Here is a 17,242-nt window from a genome sequence, read left to right as displayed (position 1 = left end):
TGTGCCAGTATCTCGTCTCCTGCCTTCCAAACTTTACAGAAGCTCTCCTGCGAACCCTGCAGAACTAGCACTCCTGAAAGAAAGGATATTGCGGAGACATGGCCTAGCCACAGCCTGGGGGATGTTTCCGTAATGAGATTTTCACTCTGCAGCGGAGTGTGCGCTGATATGAAACTTCCTGGCAGATTAAAACTGTGTGCCGGACCGTGACTCGAACTCGGGACCTTTGCCTTTCGCGGGCAAGTGCTCTACCAACTGAGCTACCCAAGCACGACTCACGCCCCGTCCTCACAGCTTTACTTGTGCCAGTATCTCGTCTCCTGCCTTCCAAACTTTACAGAAGCTCTCCTGCGAACCCTGCAGAAATAGCACTCCTGATAGAAAGGATATTGCGGAGACATGGCCTAGCCACAGCCTGGGGGATGTTTCCGGAATGAGATTTTCACTCTGCAGCGGAGTGTGCGCTGATATGAAATTTCCTGGCAGATTAAAACTGTGTGCTGGACCGTGACTCGAACTCGGGACCTTTGCCCTTCGCGGGCCTGTGCACTACCAACTGAGCTACCCAAGCACGACTCACGCCCCGTCCTCACAGCTTTACTTGTGCCAGTATCTCGTCTCCTGCCTTCCAAACTTTACAGAAGCTCTCCTGCGAACCCTGCAGAACTAGCACTCCTGAAAGAAAGGATATTGCGGAGACATGGCCTAGCCACAGCCTGGGGGATGTTTCCGGAATGAGATTTTCACTCTGCAGCGGAGTGTGCGCTGATATGAAACTTCCTGGCACATTAAAACTGTGTGCTGGACCGTGACTCGAACTCGGGACCTTTTCCTTTCGCGGGCAAGTGCTCTACCAACTGAGCTACCCAAGCACGACTCACGCCCCGTCCTCACAGCTTTTCTTCTGCCAGTATCTCGTCTCCTGCCTTCCAAACTTTACAGAAGCTCTCCTGCGAACCCTGCAGAACTAGCACTCCTGAAAGAAAGGATATTGCGGAGACATGGCCTAGCCACAGCTTGGGGGATGTTTCCGGAATGAGATTTTCACTCTGCAGCGGAGTGTGCGCTGATATGAAACTTCCTGGCAGATTAAAACTTTGTGCCGGACCGTGACTCGAAATCGGGACGATTGCCTTTCGCGGGCAAGTGCTCTACCAACTGAGCTACCCAAGCACGACTCACGCCCCGTCCTCACAGTTTTACTTGTGCCAGTATCTCGTCTCCTGCCTTCCAAACTTTACAGAAGCTCTCCTGCGAACCCTGCAGAACTAGCACTCCTGAAAGAAAGGATATTGCGGAGACATGGCCTAGCCACAGCCTGGGGGATGTTTCCGGAATGAGATTTTCACTCTGCAGCGGAGTGTGCGCTGATATGAAACTTCCTGGCAGATTAAAACTGTGTGCCGGACCGTGACTCGAACTCGGGACCTTTGCCTTTCGCGGGCAAGTGCTCTACCAACTGAGCTACATAAGCACGACTCACGCCCCGTCCTCACAGCTTTACTTGTGCCAGTATCTCGTCTCCTGCCTTCCAAACTTTACAGAAGCTCTCCTGCGAACCCTGCAGAACTAGCACTCCTGAGAGAAAGGATATTGCGGAGACATGGCCTAGCCACAGCCCGGGGGATGTTTCCGGAATGAGATTTTCACTCTGCAGCGGAGTGTGCGCTGATATGAAACTTCCTGGCAGATTAAAACTGTGTGCCGGACCGTGACTCGAACTCGGGACCTTTGCCTTTCGCGGGCAAGTGCTCTACCAACTGAGCTACCCAAGCACGACTCACGCCCCGTCCTCACAGCTTTACATGTGCCAGTATCTCGTCTCCTGCCTTCCAAACTTTACAGAAGCTCTCCTGCGAACCCTGCAGAACTAGCACTCCTGAAAGAAAGGATATCGCGGAGACATGGCCTAGCCACAGCCTGGGGGATGTTTCCGGAATGAGATTTTCACTCTGCAGCGGAGTGTGCGCTGATATGAAACTTCCTGGCAGATTAAAACTGTGTGCCGGACCGTGACTCGAACTCGGGACCTTTGCCTTTCGCGGGCAAGTGCTCTACCAACTGAGCTACCCAAGCACGACTCACGCCCCGTCCTCACAGCTTTTCTTCTGCCAGTATCTCGTCTCCTGCCTTCCAAACTTTACAGAAGCTCTCCTGCGAACCCTGCAGAACTAGCACTCCTGAAAGAAAGGATATTGCTGAGATATGGCCTAGCAACAGCCTGGGGGATGTTTCCGGAATGAGATTTTCACTCTGCAGCGGAGTGTGCGCTAATATGAAACTTCCTGGCAGATTAAAACTTTGTGCCGGACCGTGACTCGAACTCGGGACCTTCAACTTTCGCGGGCAAGTGCTCTACCAACTGAGCTACCCAAGCACGACTCACGCCCCGTCCTCACAGCTTTACTTGTGCCAGTATCTCGTCTCCTGCCTTCCAAACTTTACAGAAGCTCTCCTGCGAACCCTGCAGAACTAGCACTCCTGAAAGAAAGGATATTGCGGAGACATGGCCTAGCCACAACCTGGGAGATGTTTCCGGAATGAGATTTTCACTCTGCAGCGGAGTGTGCGCTGATATGAAACTTCCTGGCAGATTAAAACTGTGTGCCGGACCGTGATTCGAACTCGGGACCTTTGCCTTTGGCGGGCAAGTGCTCTACCAACTGATCTACCCAAGCACGACTCACGCCTCGTCCTCACAGCTTTACTTGTGCCAGTATCTCGTCTCCTGCCTTCCAAACTTTACAGAAGTTCTCCTGCGAACCCTGCAGAACTAGCACTCCTGAAAGAAAGGATATTGCGGAGACATGGCCTAGCCACAGCCTGGGGGATGTTTCCGGAATGAGATTTTCACTCTGCAGCGGAGTGTGCGCTGATATGAAACTTCCTGGCAGATTAAAACTGTGTGCCGGCCGGACCGTGACTCGAAATCGGGACCTTTGCCTTTCGCGGGGAAGTGCTCTACCAACTGAGCTACCCAAGCACGACTCACGCCCCGTCCTCACAGCTTTACTTGTGCCAGTATCTCGTCTCCTGCCTTCCAAACTTTACAGAAGCTCTCCTGCGAACCCTGCAGAACTAGCACTCCTGAAAGAAAGGATATTGCGGAGACATGGCCTAGCCACAGCCTGGGGGATGTTTCCGGAATGAGATTTTCACTCTGCAGCGGAGTGTGCGCTGATATGAAACTTCCTGGCACATTAAAACTGTGTGCCGGACCGTGACTCGAACTCGGGACCTTTGCCTTTCGCGGGCAAGTGCTCTACCAACTGAGCTACCCAAGCACGACTCACGCCCCGTCCTCACAGCTTTTCTTCTGCCAGTATCTCGTCTCCTGCCTTCCAAACTTTACAGAAGCTCTCCTGCGAACCCTGCAGAACTAGCACTCCTGAAAGAAAGGATATTGCGGAGACATGGCCTAGCCACAGCCTGGGGGATGTTTCCGGAATGAGATTTTCACTCTGCAGCGGAGTGTGCGCTGATATGAAACTTCCTGGCAGATTAAAACTGTGTGCCGGACCGTGACTCGAACTCGGGACCTTTGCCTTTCGCGGGCAAGTGCTCTACCAACTGAGCTACCCAAGCACGACTCACGCCCCGTCCTCACAGCTTTTCTTCTGCCAGTATCTCGTCTCCTGCCTTCCAAACTTTACAGAAGCTCTCCTGCGAACCCTGCAGAACTAGCACTCCTGAAAGAAAGGATATTGCTGAGATATGGCCTAGCAACAGCCTGGGGGATGTTTCCGGAATGAGATTTTCACTCTGCAGCGGAGTGTGCGCTAATATGAAACTTCCTGGCAGATTAAAACTTTGTGCCGGACCGTGACTCGAACTCGGGACCTTCAACTTTCGCGGGCAAGTGCTCTACCAACTGAGCTACCCAAGCACGACTCACGCCCCGTCCTCACAGCTTTACTTGTGCCAGTATCTCGTCTCCTGCATTCCAAACTTTACAGAAGCTCTCCTGCGAACCCTGCAGAACTAGCACTCCTGAAAGAAAGGATATTGCGGAGACATGGCCTAGCCACAACCTGGGAGATGTTTCCGGAATGAGATTTTCACTCTGCAGCGGAGTGTGCGCTGATATGAAACTTCCTGGCAGATTAAAACTGTGTGCCGGACCGTGATTCGAACTCGGGACCTTTGCCTTTGGCGGGCAAGTGCTCTACCAACTGATCTACCCAAGCACGACTCACGCCTCGTCCTCACAGCTTTACTTGTGCCAGTATCTCGTCTCCTGCCTTCCAAACTTTACAGAAGTTCTCCTGCGAACCCTGCAGAACTAGCACTCCTGAAAGAAAGGATATTGCGGAGACATGGCCTAGCCACAGCCTGGGGGATGTTTCCGGAATGAGATTTTCACTCTGCAGCGGAGTGTGCGCTGATATGAAACTTCCTGGCAGATTAAAACTTTGTGCTGGACCGTGACTCGAACTCGGGACCTTTGCCTTTCGCGTGTAAGTGCTCTACCAACTGTGCTACCCAAGCACGACTCACGCCCCGTCCTCACAGCTTTACTTGTGCCAGTATCTCGTCTCCTGCCTTCCAAACTTTACAGAAGCTCTCCTGCGAACCCTGCAGAACTAGCACTCCTGAAAGAAAGGATATTGCGGAGACATGGCCTAGCCACAGCCTGGGGGATGTTTCCGGAATGAGATTTTCACTCTGCAGCGGAGTGTGCGCTGATATGAAACTTCCTGGCAGATTAAAACTGTGTGCTGGACCGTGACTCGAACTCGGGACCTTTGCCCTTCGCGGGCAAGTGCACTACAGACTGAGCAACCCAAGCACGACTCACGCCCCGTCCTCACAGCTTTACTTGTGCCAGTATCTCGTCTCCTGCCTTCCAAACTTTACAGAAGCTCTCCTGCGAACCCTGCAGAACTAGCACTCCTGAAAGAAAGGATATTGCGGAGACATGGCCTAGCCACAGTCTGGGGGATGTTTCCGGAATGAGATTTTCACTCTGCAGCGGAGTTTGCGCTGATATGAAACTTCCTGGCAGATTAAAACTGTGTGCCGGACCGTGACTCGAACTCGGGACCTTTGCCTTTCGCGGGCAAGTGCTCTACCAACTGAGCTACCCAAGCACGACTCACGCCCCGTCCTCACAGCTTTTCTTCTGCCAGTATCTCGTCTCCTGCCTTCCAAACTTTACAGAAGCTCTCCTGCGAACCCTGCAGAACTAGCACTCCTGAAAGAAAGGATATTGCGGAGACATGGCCTAGCCACAGCCTGGGGGATGTTTCCGGAATGAGATTTTCACTCTGCAGCGGAGTGTGCGCTGATATGAAACTTCCTGGCAGATTAAAACTTTGTGCCGGACCGTGACTCGAACTCGGGACCTTTGCCTTTTGCGGGCATGTGCTCTACCAACTGAGCTACCCAAGCACGACTTACGCCTCGTCCTCACAGCTTTTCTTCTGCCAGTATCTCGTCTCCTGCCTTCCAAACTTTACAGAAGCTCTCCTGCGAACCCTGCAGAACTAGCACTCCTGAAAGAAAGGATATTGCGGAGATATGGCCTAGCAACAGCCTGGGGGATGTTTCTGGAATGAGATTTTCACTCTGCAGCGGAGTGTGCGCTGATATGAAACTTCCTGGCAGATTAAAACTGTGTGCCGGACCGTTACTCGAACTCGGGACCTTTGCCTTTCGCGGGCAAGTGCTCTACCAACTGAGCTACCCAAGCACGACTCACGCCCCGTCCTCACAGCTTTACTTGTGCCAGTATCTCGTCTCCTGCCTTCCAAACTTTACAGAAGCTCTCCTGCGAACCCTGCAGAACTAGCACTCCTGAAAGAAAGGATATTGCGGAGACATGGCCTAGCCAAGGACTGGGGGATGTTTCCGGAATGAGATTTTCACTCTGCAGCGGAGTGTGCGCTGATATGAAACTTCCTGGCACATTAAAACTGTGTGCCGGACCGTGACTCGAACTCGGGACCTTTGCCTTTCGCGGGCAAGTGATCTACCAACTGAGCTACCCAAGCACGACTCACGCCCCGTCCTCATAGCTTTACTTGTGCCAGTATCTCGTCTCCTGCCTTCCAAACTTTACAGAAGCTGTCCTGCGAACCCTGCAGAACTAGCACTCCTCAAAGAAAGTATATTGCGGAGACATGGCCTAGCCACAGCCTGGGGGTTTTTCCGGAATGAGATTTTCACTCTGCAGCGGAGTGTGCGCTGATATGAAACTTCCTGGCAGATTAAAACTTTGTGCCGGACCGTGACTCGAACTCGGGACCTTTGCCTTTCGCGGGCAAGTGCTCTACCAACTGAGCTACCCACGCACGACTCAGGCCCCGTCCTCACAGCTTTACTTGTGCCAGTATCTCGTCTCCTGCCTTCCAAACTTTACAGAAGCTCTCCTGCGAACCCTGCAGAACTAGCACTCCTGAAAGAAAGGATATTGCGGAGACTTGGCCTAGCCACAGCCTGGGGGATGTTTCCGGAATGAGATTTTCACTCTGCAGCGGAGTGTGCGCTGATATGAAACTTCCTGGCAGATTAAAACTGTGTGCCGGACCGTGACTCGAACTCGGGACCTTTGCCTTTCGCGGGCAAGTGCTCTACCAACTGAGCTACCCAAGCACGACTCACGCCCCGTCCTCACAGCTTTACTTGTGCCAGTATCTCGTCTCCTGCCTTCCAAACTTTACAGAAGCTCTCCTGCGAACCCTGCAGAACTAGCACTCCTGAAAGAAAGGATATTGCGGAGACATGGCCTAGCCACAGCCTGGGGGATGTTTCCGGAATGAGATTTTCACTCTGCAGCGGAGTGTGCGCTGATATGAAACTTCCTGGCAGATTAAAACTGTGTGCCGGACCGTGACTCGAACTCGGGACCTTTGCCTTTCGCGGGCAAGTGCTCTACCAACTGAGCTACCCAAGCACGACTCACGCCCCGTCCTCACAGCTTTACTTGTGCCAGTATCTCGTCTCCTGCCTTCCAAACTTTACAGAAGCTCTCCTGCGAACCCTGCAGAACTAGCACTCCTGAAAGAAAGGATATTGCGGAGACATGGCCTAGCCACAGCCTGGGGGATGTTTCCGGAATGAGATTTTCACTCTGCAGCGGAGTGTGCGCTGATATGAAACTTCCTGGCAGATTAAAACTGTGTGCCGGACCGTGACTCGAACTCGGGACCTTTGCCTTTCGCGTGCAAGTGCTCTACCAACTGTGCTACCCAAGCACGACTCACGCCCCGTCCTCACAGCTTTACTTGTGCCAGTATCTCGTCTCCTGCCTTCCAAACTTTACAGAAGCTCTCCTGCGAACCCTGCAGAACTAGCACTCCAGAAAGAAAGGATATTGCGGAGACATGGCCTAGCCACAGCCTAGGGGATGTTTCCGGAATGAGATTTTCACTCTGCAGCGGAGTGTGCGCTGATATGAAACTTCCTGGCAGATTAAAACTGTGTGCCGGACCGTGACTCGAACTCGGGACCTTTGCCCTTCGCGGGCCTGTGCACTACCAACTGAGCTACCCAAGCACGACTCACGCCCCGTCCTCACAGCTTTACTTGTGCCAGTATCTCGTCTCCTGCCTTCCAAACTTTACAGAAGCTCTCCTGCGAACCCTGCAGAACTAGCACTCCTGAAAGAAAGGATATTGCGGAGACATGGCCTAGCCACAGCCTGGGGGATGTTTCCGGAATGAGATTTTCACTCTGCAGCGGAGTGTGCGCTGATATGAAACTTCCTGGCAGATTAAAACTGTGTGCCGGACCGTGACTCGAACTCGGGACCTTTGCCTTTCGCGGGCTAGTGCTCTACCAACTGAGCTACCCAAGCACGACTCACGCCCCGTCCTCACAGCTTTACTTGTGCCAGTATCTCCTCTCCTGCCTTCCAAACTTTACAGAAGCTCTCCTGCGAACCCTGCAGAACTAGCACTCCTGAAAGAAAGGATATTGCGGAGACATGGCCTAGCCACAGCCTGGGGGATGTTTCCGGAATGAGATTTTCACTCTGCAGCGGAGTGTGCGCTGATATGAAACTTCCTGGCAGATTAAAACTGTGTGCCGGCCGGACCATGACTCGAACTTGGGACCTTTGCCTTTGGCGGGCAAGTGCTCTACCAACTGAGCTACCCAAGCACGACTCACGCCCCGTCCTCACAGCTTTACTTGAGCCAGTATCTCGTCTCCTGCCTTCCAAACTTTACAGAAGCTCTCCTGCGAACCCTTCAGAACTAGCACTCCTGAAAGAAAGGATAATTCGGAGACATGGCCTAGCCACAGCCTGGGGGATGTTTCCGGAATGAGATTTTCACTCTGCAGCGGAGTGTGCGCTGATATGAAACTTCCTGGCAGATTAAAACTGTGTGCCGGACCGTGACTCGAACTCGGGACCTTTGCCTTTCGCGGGCAAGTGCTCTACCAACTGAGCTACCCAAGCACGACTCACGCCCCGTCCTCACAGCTTTACTTGTGCCAGTATCTCGTCTCCTGCCTTCCAAACTTTACAGAAGCTCTCCTGCGAACCCTGCAGAACTAGCACTCCTGAAAGAAAGGATATTGCGGAGACATGGCCTAGCCAAGGACTGGGGGATGTTTCCGGAATGAGATTTTCACTCTGCAGCGGAGTGTGCGCTGATATGAAACTTCCTGGCACATTAAAACTGTGTGCCGGACCGTGACTCGAACTCGGGACCTTTGCCTTTCGCGGGCAAGTGATCTACCAACTGAGCTACCCAAGCACGACTCACGCCCCGTCCTCATAGCTTTACTTGTGCCAGTATCTCGTCTCCTGCCTTCCAAACTTTACAGAAGCTGTCCTGCGAACCCTGCAGAACTAGCACTCCTCAAAGAAAGTATATTGCGGAGACATGGCCTAGCCACAGCCTGGGGGTTTTTCCGGAATGAGATTTTCACTCTGCAGCGGAGTGTGCGCTGATATGAAACTTCCTGGCAGATTAAAACTTTGTGCCGGACCGTGACTCGAACTCGGGACCTTTGCCTTTCGCGGGCAAGTGCTCTACCAACTGAGCTACCCAAGCACGACTCAGGCCCCGTCCTCACAGCTTTACTTGTGCCAGTATCTCGTCTCCTGCCTTCCAAACTTTACAGAAGCTCTCCTGCGAACCCTGCAGAACTAGCACTCCTGAAAGAAAGGATATTGCGGAGACTTGGCCTAGCCACAGCCTGGGGGATGTTTCCGGAATGAGATTTTCACTCTGCAGCGGAGTGTGCGCTGATATGAAACTTCCTGGCAGATTAAAACTGTGTGCCGGACCGTGACTCGAACTCGGGACCTTTGCCTTTCGCGGGCAAGTGCTCTACCAACTGAGCTACCCAAGCACGACTCACGCCCCGTCCTCACAGCTTTACTTGTGCCAGTATCTCGTCTCCTGCCTTCCAAACTTTACAGAAGCTCTCCTGCGAACCCTGCAGAACTAGCACTCCTGAAAGAAAGGATATTGCGGAGACATGGCCTAGCCACAGCCTGGGGGATGTTTCCGGAATGAGATTTTCACTCTGCAGCGGAGTGTGCGCTGATATGAAACTTCCTGGCAGATTAAAACTGTGTGCCGGACCGTGACTCGAACTCGGGACCTTTGCCTTTCGCGGGCAAGTGCTCTACCAACTGAGCTACCCAAGCACGACTCACGCCCCGTCCTCACAGCTTTACTTGTGCCAGTATCTCGTCTCCTGCCTTCCAAACTTTACAGAAGCTCTCCTGCGAACCCTGCAGAACTAGCACTCCTGAAAGAAAGGATATTGCGGAGACATGGCCTAGCCACAGCCTGGGGGATGTTTCCGGAATGAGATTTTCACTCTGCAGCGGAGTGTGCGCTGATATGAAACTTCCTGGCAGATTAAAACTGTGTGCCGGACCGTGACTCGAACTCGGGACCTTTGCCTTTCGCGTGCAAGTGCTCTACCAACTGTGCTACCCAAGCACGACTCACGCCCCGTCCTCACTGCTTTACTTGTGCCAGTATCTCGTCTCCTGCCTTCCAAACTTTACAGAAGCTCTCCTGCGAACCCTGCAGAACTAGCACTCCAGAAAGAAAGGATATTGCGGAGACATGGCCTAGCCACAGCCTAGGGGATGTTTCCGGAATGAGATTTTCACTCTGCAGCGGAGTGTGCGCTGATATGAAACTTCCTGGCAGATTAAAACTGTGTGCCGGACCGTGACTCGAACTCGGGACCTTTGCCCTTCGCGGGCCTGTGCACTACCAACTGAGCTACCCAAGCATGACTCACGCCCCGTCCTCACAGCTTTACTTGTGCCAGTATCTCGTCTCCTGCCTTCCAAACTTTACAGAAGCTCTCCTGCGAACCCTGCAGAACTAGCACTCCTGAAAGAAAGGATATTGCGGAGACATGGCCTAGCCACAGCCTGGGGGATGTTTCCGGAATGAGATTTTCACTCTGCAGCGGAGTGTGCGCTGATATGAAACTTCCTGGCAGATTAAAACTGTGTGCCGGACCGTGACTCGAACTTGGGACCTTTGCGTTTCGCGGGCAAGTGCTCTACCAACTGAGCTACCCAAGCACGACTCACGCCCCGTCCTCACAGCTTTACTTGTGCCAGTATCTCGTCTCCTGCCTTCCAAACTTTACAGAAGCTCTCCTGCGAACCCTGCAGAACTAGCACTCCTGAAAGAAAGGATATTGCGGAGACATGGCCTAGCCACAGCCTGGGGGATGTTTCCGTAATGAGATTTTCACTCTGCAGCGGAGTGTGCGCTGATATGAAACTTCCTGGCAGATTAAAACTGTGTGCCGGACCGTGACTCGAACTCGGGACCTTTGCCTTTCGCGGGCAAGTGCTCTACCAACTGAGCTACCCAAGCACGACTCACGCCCCGTCCTCACAGCTTTACTTGTGCCAGTATCTCGTCTCCTGCCTTCCAAACTTTACAGAAGCTCTCCTGCGAACCCTGCAGAACTAGCACTCCTGATAGAAAGGATATTGCGGAGACATGGCCTAGCCACAGCCTGGGGGATGTTTCCGGAATGAGATTTTCACTCTGCAGCGGAGTGTGCGCTGATATGAAATTTCCTGGCAGATTAAAACTGTGTGCTGGACCGTGACTCGAACTCGGGACCTTTGCCCTTCGCGGGCCTGTGCACTACCAACTGAGCTACCCAAGCACGACTCACGCCCCGTCCTCACAGCTTTACTTGTGCCAGTATCTCGTCTCCTGCCTTCCAAACTTTACAGAAGCTCTCCTGCGAACCCTGCAGAACTAGCACTCCTGAAAGAAAGGATATTGCGGAGACATGGCCTAGCCACAGCCTGGGGGATGTTTCCGGAATGAGATTTTCACTCTGCAGCGGAGTGTGCGCTGATATGAAACTTCCTGGCACATTAAAACTGTGTGCTGGACCGTGACTCGAACTCGGGACCTTTACCTTTCGCGGGCAAGTGCTCTACCAACTGAGCTACCCAAGCACGACTCACGCCCCGTCCTCACAGCTTTTCTTCTGCCAGTATCTCGTCTCCTGCCTTCCAAACTTTACAGAAGCTCTCCTGCGAACCCTGCAGAACTAGCACTCCTGAAAGAAAGGATATTGCGGAGACATGGCCTAGCCACAGCTTGGGGGATGTTTCCGGAATGAGATTTTCACTCTGCAGCGGAGTGTGCGCTGATATGAAACTTCCTGGCAGATTAAAACTTTGTGCCGGACCGTGACTCGAAATCGGGACGATTGCCTTTCGCGGGCAAGTGCTCTACCAACTGAGCTACCCAAGCACGACTCACGCCCCGTCCTCACAGTTTTACTTGTGCCAGTATCTCGTCTCCTGCCTTCCAAACTTTACAGAAGCTCTCCTGCGAACCCTGCAGAACTAGCACTCCTGAAAGAAAGGATATTGCGGAGACATGGCCTAGCCACAGCCTGGGGGATGTTTCCGGAATGAGATTTTCACTCTGCAGCGGAGTGTGCGCTGATATGAAACTTCCTGGCAGATTAAAACTGTGTGCCGGACCGTGACTCGAACTCGGGACCTTTGCCTTTCGCGGGCAAGTGCTCTACCAACTGAGCTACATAAGCACGACTCACGCCCCGTCCTCACAGCTTTACTTGTGCCAGTATCTCGTCTCCTGCCTTCCAAACTTTACAGAAGCTCTCCTGCGAACCCTGCAGAACTAGCACTCCTGAGAGAAAGGATATTGCGGAGACATGGCCTAGCCACAGCCCGGGGGATGTTTCCGGAATGAGATTTTCACTCTGCAGCGGAGTGTGCGCTGATATGAAACTTCCTGGCAGATTAAAACTGTGTGCCGGACCGTGACTCGAACTCGGGACCTTTGCCTTTCGCGGGCAAGTGCTCTACCAACTGAGCTACCCAAGCACGACTCTCGCCCCGTCCTCACAGCTTTACTTGTGCCAGTATCTCGTCTCCTGCCTTCCAAACTTTACAGAAGCTCTCCTGCGAACCCTGCAGAACTAGCACTCCTGAAAGAAAGGATATTGCGGAGACATGGCCTAGCCACAGCCTGGGGGATGTTTCCGGAATGAGATTTTCACTCTGCAGCGGAGTGTGCGCTGATATGAAACTTCCTGGCAGATTAAAACTGTGTGCCGGACCGTGACTCGAACTCGGGACCTTTGCCTTTCGCGGGCAAGTGCTCTACCAACTGAGCTACCCAAGCACGACTCACGCCCCGTCCTCACAGCTTTACTTGTGCCAGTATCTCGTCTCCTGCCTTCCAAACTTTACAGAAGCTCTCCTGCGAACCCTGCAGAACTAGCACTCCTGAAAGAAAGGATATTGCGGAGACATGGCCTAGCCACAGCCTGGGGGATGTTTCCGGAATGAGATTTTCACTCTGCAGCGGAGTGTGCGCTGATATGAAACTTCCTGGCAGATTAAAACTGTGTGCCGGACCGTGACTCGAACTCGGGAACTTTGCCTTTCGCGGGCTAGTGCTCTACCAACTGAGCTACCCAAGCACGACTCACGCCCCGTCCTCACAGCTTTACTTGTGCCAGTATCTCGTCTCCTGCCTTCCAAACTTTACAGAAGCTCTCCTGCGAACCCTGCAGAACTAGCACTCCTGAAAGAAAGGATATTGCGGAGACATGGCCTAGCCACAGCCTGGGGGATGTTTCCGGAATGAGATTTTCACTCTGCAGCGGAGTGTGCGCTGATATGAAACTTCCTGGCAGATTAAAACTGTGTGCCGGCCGGACCGTGACTCGAACTTGGGACCTTTGCCTTTGGCGGGCAAGTGCTCTACCAACTGAGCTACCCAAGCACGACTCACGCCCCGTCCTCACAGCTTTACTTGTGCCAGTATCTCGTCTCCTGCCTTCCAAACTTTACAGAAGCTCTCCTGCGAACCCTTCAGAACTAGCACTCCTGAAAGAAAGGATAATTCGGAGACATGGCCTAGCCACAGCCTGGGGGATGTTTCCGGAATGAGATTTTCACTCTGCAGCGGAGTGTGCGCTGATATGAAACTTCCTGGCAGATTAAAACTGTGTGCCGGACCGTGACTCGAACTCGGGACCTTTGCCTTTCGCGGGCAAGTGCTCTACCAACTGAGCTACCCAAGCACGACTCACGCCCCGTCCTCACAGCTTTACTTGTGCCAGTATCTCGTCTCCTGCCTTCCAAACTTTACAGAAGCTCTCCTGCGAACCCTGCAGAACTAGCACTCCTGAAAGAAAGGATATTGCGGAGACATGGCCTAGCCACAGACTGGGGGATGTTTCCGGAATGAGATTTTCACTCTGCAGCGGAGTGTGCGCTAATATGAAACTTCCTGGCACATTAAAACTGTGTGCCGGACCGTGACTCGAACTCGGGACCTTTGCCTTTCGCGGGCAAGTGATCTACCAACTGAGCTACCCAAGCACGACTCGCGCCCCGTCCTCATAGCTTTACTTGTGCCAGTATCTCGTCTCCTGCCTTCCAAACTTTACAGAAGCTGTCCTGCGAACCCTGCAGAACTAGCACTCCTCAAAGAAAGTATATTGCGGAGACATGGCCTAGCCACAGCCTGGGGGATTTTTCCGGAATGAGATTTTCACTCTGCAGCGGAGTGTGCGCTGATATGAAACTTCCTGGCAGATTAGAACAGTGTGCCGGACCGTGACTCGAACTCGGGACCTTTGCCTTTCGCGGGCAAGTGCTCTACCAACTGAGCTACCCAAGCACGACTCACGCCCCGTCCTCACAGCTTTACTTGTGCCAGTATCTCGTCTCCTGCCTTCCAAACTTTACAGAAGCTCTCCTGCGAACCCTGCAGAACTAGCACTCCTGAAAGAAAGGATATTGCGGAGACATGGCCTAGCCACAGCCTGGGGGATGTTTCCGGAATGAGATTTTCACTCTGCAGCGGAGTGTGCGCTGATATGAAACTTCCTGGCAGATTAAAACTGTGTGCCGGACCGTGACTCGAACTCGGGACCTTTGCCTTTCGTGGGCAAGTGCTCTACCAACAGAGCTACCCAAGAACGACTCACGCCCCGTCCTCACAGCTTTACTTGTGCCAGTATCTCGTCTCCTGCCTTCCAAACTTTACAGAAGCTCTCCTGCGAACCCTGCAGAACTAGCACTCCTGAAAGAAAGGATATTGCGGAGACATGGCCTAGCCACAGCCTGGGGGATGTTTCCGGAATGAGATTTTCACTCTGCAGCGGAGTGTGCGCTGATATGAAACTTCCTGGCAGATTAAAACTGTGTGCCGGACCGTGACTCGAACTCGGGACCTTTGCCTTTCGCGGGCAAGTGCTCTACCAACTGAGCTACCCAAGCACGACTCACGCCCCGTCCTCACAGCTTTACTTGTGCCAGTATCTCGTCTCCTGCCTTCCAAACTTTACAGAAGCTGTCCTGCGAACCCTGCAGAACTAGCACTCCTGAAAGAAAGGATATTGCGGAGACATGGCCTAGCCACAGCCTGGGGGATGTTTCCGGAATGAGATTTTCACTCTGCAGCGGAGTGTGCGCTGATATGAAACTTCCTGGCAGATTAAAACTTTGTGCCGGACCGTGACTCGAACTCGGGACCTTTGCCTTTCGCGTGCAAGTGCTCTACCAACTGTGCTACCCAAGCACGACTCACGCCCCGTCCTCACAGCTTTACTTGTGCCAGTATCTCGTCTCCTGCCTTCCAAACTTTACAGAAGCTCTCCTGCGAACCCTGCAGAACTAGCACTCCAGAAAGAAAGGATATTGCGGAGACATGGCCTAGCCACAGCCTGGGGGATGTTTCCGGAATGAGATTTTCACTCTGCAGCGGAGTGTGCGCTGATATGAAACTTCCTGGCAGATTAAAACTGTGTGCCGGACGGTGACTCGAACTCGGGACCTTTGCCTTTCGCGGGCTAGTGCTCTACCAACTGAGCTACCCAAGCACGACTCACGCCCCGTCCTCACAGCTTTACTTGTGCCAGTATCTTGTCTCCTGCCTTCCAAACTTTACAGAAGCTCTCCTGCGAACCCTGCAGAACTAGCACTCCTGAAAGAAAGGAGATTGCGGAGACATGGCCTAGCCACAGCCTGGGGCATGTTTCCGGAATAAGATTTTCACTCTGCAGCGGAGTGTGCGCTGATATGAAACTTCCTGGCAGATTAAAACTGTGTGCCGGACCGTGACTCGAACTCGGGACCTTTGCCTTTCGCGGGAAGTGCTCTACCAACTGAGCTACCCAAGCACGACTCACGCCCCGTCCTCACAGCTTTACTTGTGCCAGTATCTCGTCTCCTGCCTTCCAAACTTTACAGAAGCTCTCCTGCGAACCCTGCAGAACTAGCACTCCTGAAAGAAAGGATATTGCGGAGACATGGCCTAGCCACAGCCTGGGGGATGTTTCCGGAATGAGATTTTCACTCTGCAGCGGAGTGTGCGCTCATATGAAACTTCCTGGCAGATTAAAACTATGTGCCGGACCGTGACTCGAACTCGGGACCTTTGCCTTTCGCGGGCAAGTGCTCTACCAACTGAGCTACCCAAGCACGACTCACGCCCCGTCCTCACAGCTTTACTTGTGCCAGTATCTCGTCTCCTGCCTTCCAAACTTTACAGAAGCTCTCCTGCGAACCCTGCAGAACTAGCACTCCTGAAAGAAAGGATATTGCGGAGACATGGCCTAGCCACAGACTGGGGGATGTTTCCGGAATGAGATTTTCACTCTGCAGCGGAGTGTGCGCTGATATAAAACTTCCTGGCACATTAAAACTGTGTGCCGGACCGTGACTCGAACTCGGGAACTTTGCCTTTCACGGGCAAGTGCTCTACCAACTGAGCTACCCAAGCACGACTCACGCCCCGTCCTCATAGCTTTACTTGTGCCAGTATCTCGTCTCCTGCCTTCCAAACTTTACAGAAGCTGTCCTGCGAACCCTGCAGAACTAGCACTCCTCAAAGAAAGTATATTGCGGAGACATGGCCTAGCCACAGCCTGGGGGATGTTTCCGGAATGAGATTTTCACTCTGCAGCGGAGTGTGCGCTGATATGAAACTTCCTGGCAGATTAAAACTTTGTGCCGGACCGTGACTCGAACTCGGGACCTTTGCCTTTCGCGGGCAAGTGCTCTACCAACTGAGCTACCCAAGCACGACTCACGCCCCGTCCTCACAGCTTTACTTGTGCCAGTATCTCGTCTCCTGCCTTCCAAACTTTACAGAAGCTCTCCTGCGAACCCTGCAGAACTAGCACTCCTGAAAGAAAGGATATTGCGGAGACATGGCCTAGCCACAGCCTGGGGGATGTTTCCGGAATGAGATTTTCACTCTGCAGCGGAGTGTGCGCTGATATGAAACTTCCTGGCAGATTAAAACTGTGTGCCGGACCGTGACTCGAACTCGGGACCTTTGCCTTTCGCGGGCAAGTGCTCTACCAACTGAGCTACCCAAGCACGACTCACGCCCCGTCCTCACAGCTTTACTTGTGCCAGTATCTCGTCTCCTGCCTTCCAAACTTTACAGAAGCTCTCCTGCGAACCCTGCAGAACTAGCACTCTTGAAAGAAAGGATATTGCGGAGACATGGCCTAGCCACAGCCTGGGGGATGTTTCCGGAATGAGATTTTCACTCTGCAGCGGAGTGTGCGCTGATATGAAACTTCCTGGCAGATTAAAACTGTGTGCCGGACCGTGACTCGAACTCGGGACCTTTGCCTTTCGCGGGCAAGTGCTCTACCAACTGAGCTACCCAAGCACGACTCACGCCCCGTCCTCACAGCTTTACTTGTGCCAGTATCTCGTCTCCTGCCTTCCAAACTTTACAGAAGCTCTCCTGCGAACCCTGCAGAACTAGCACTCCTG

Source organism: Schistocerca nitens, chromosome 5 (assembly GCF_023898315.1).
Source record: "Schistocerca nitens isolate TAMUIC-IGC-003100 chromosome 5, iqSchNite1.1, whole genome shotgun sequence".
Taxonomy (NCBI): Eukaryota; Metazoa; Arthropoda; class Insecta; order Orthoptera; family Acrididae; genus Schistocerca; species Schistocerca nitens.
This window is presented reverse-complemented; position numbering follows the sequence as displayed.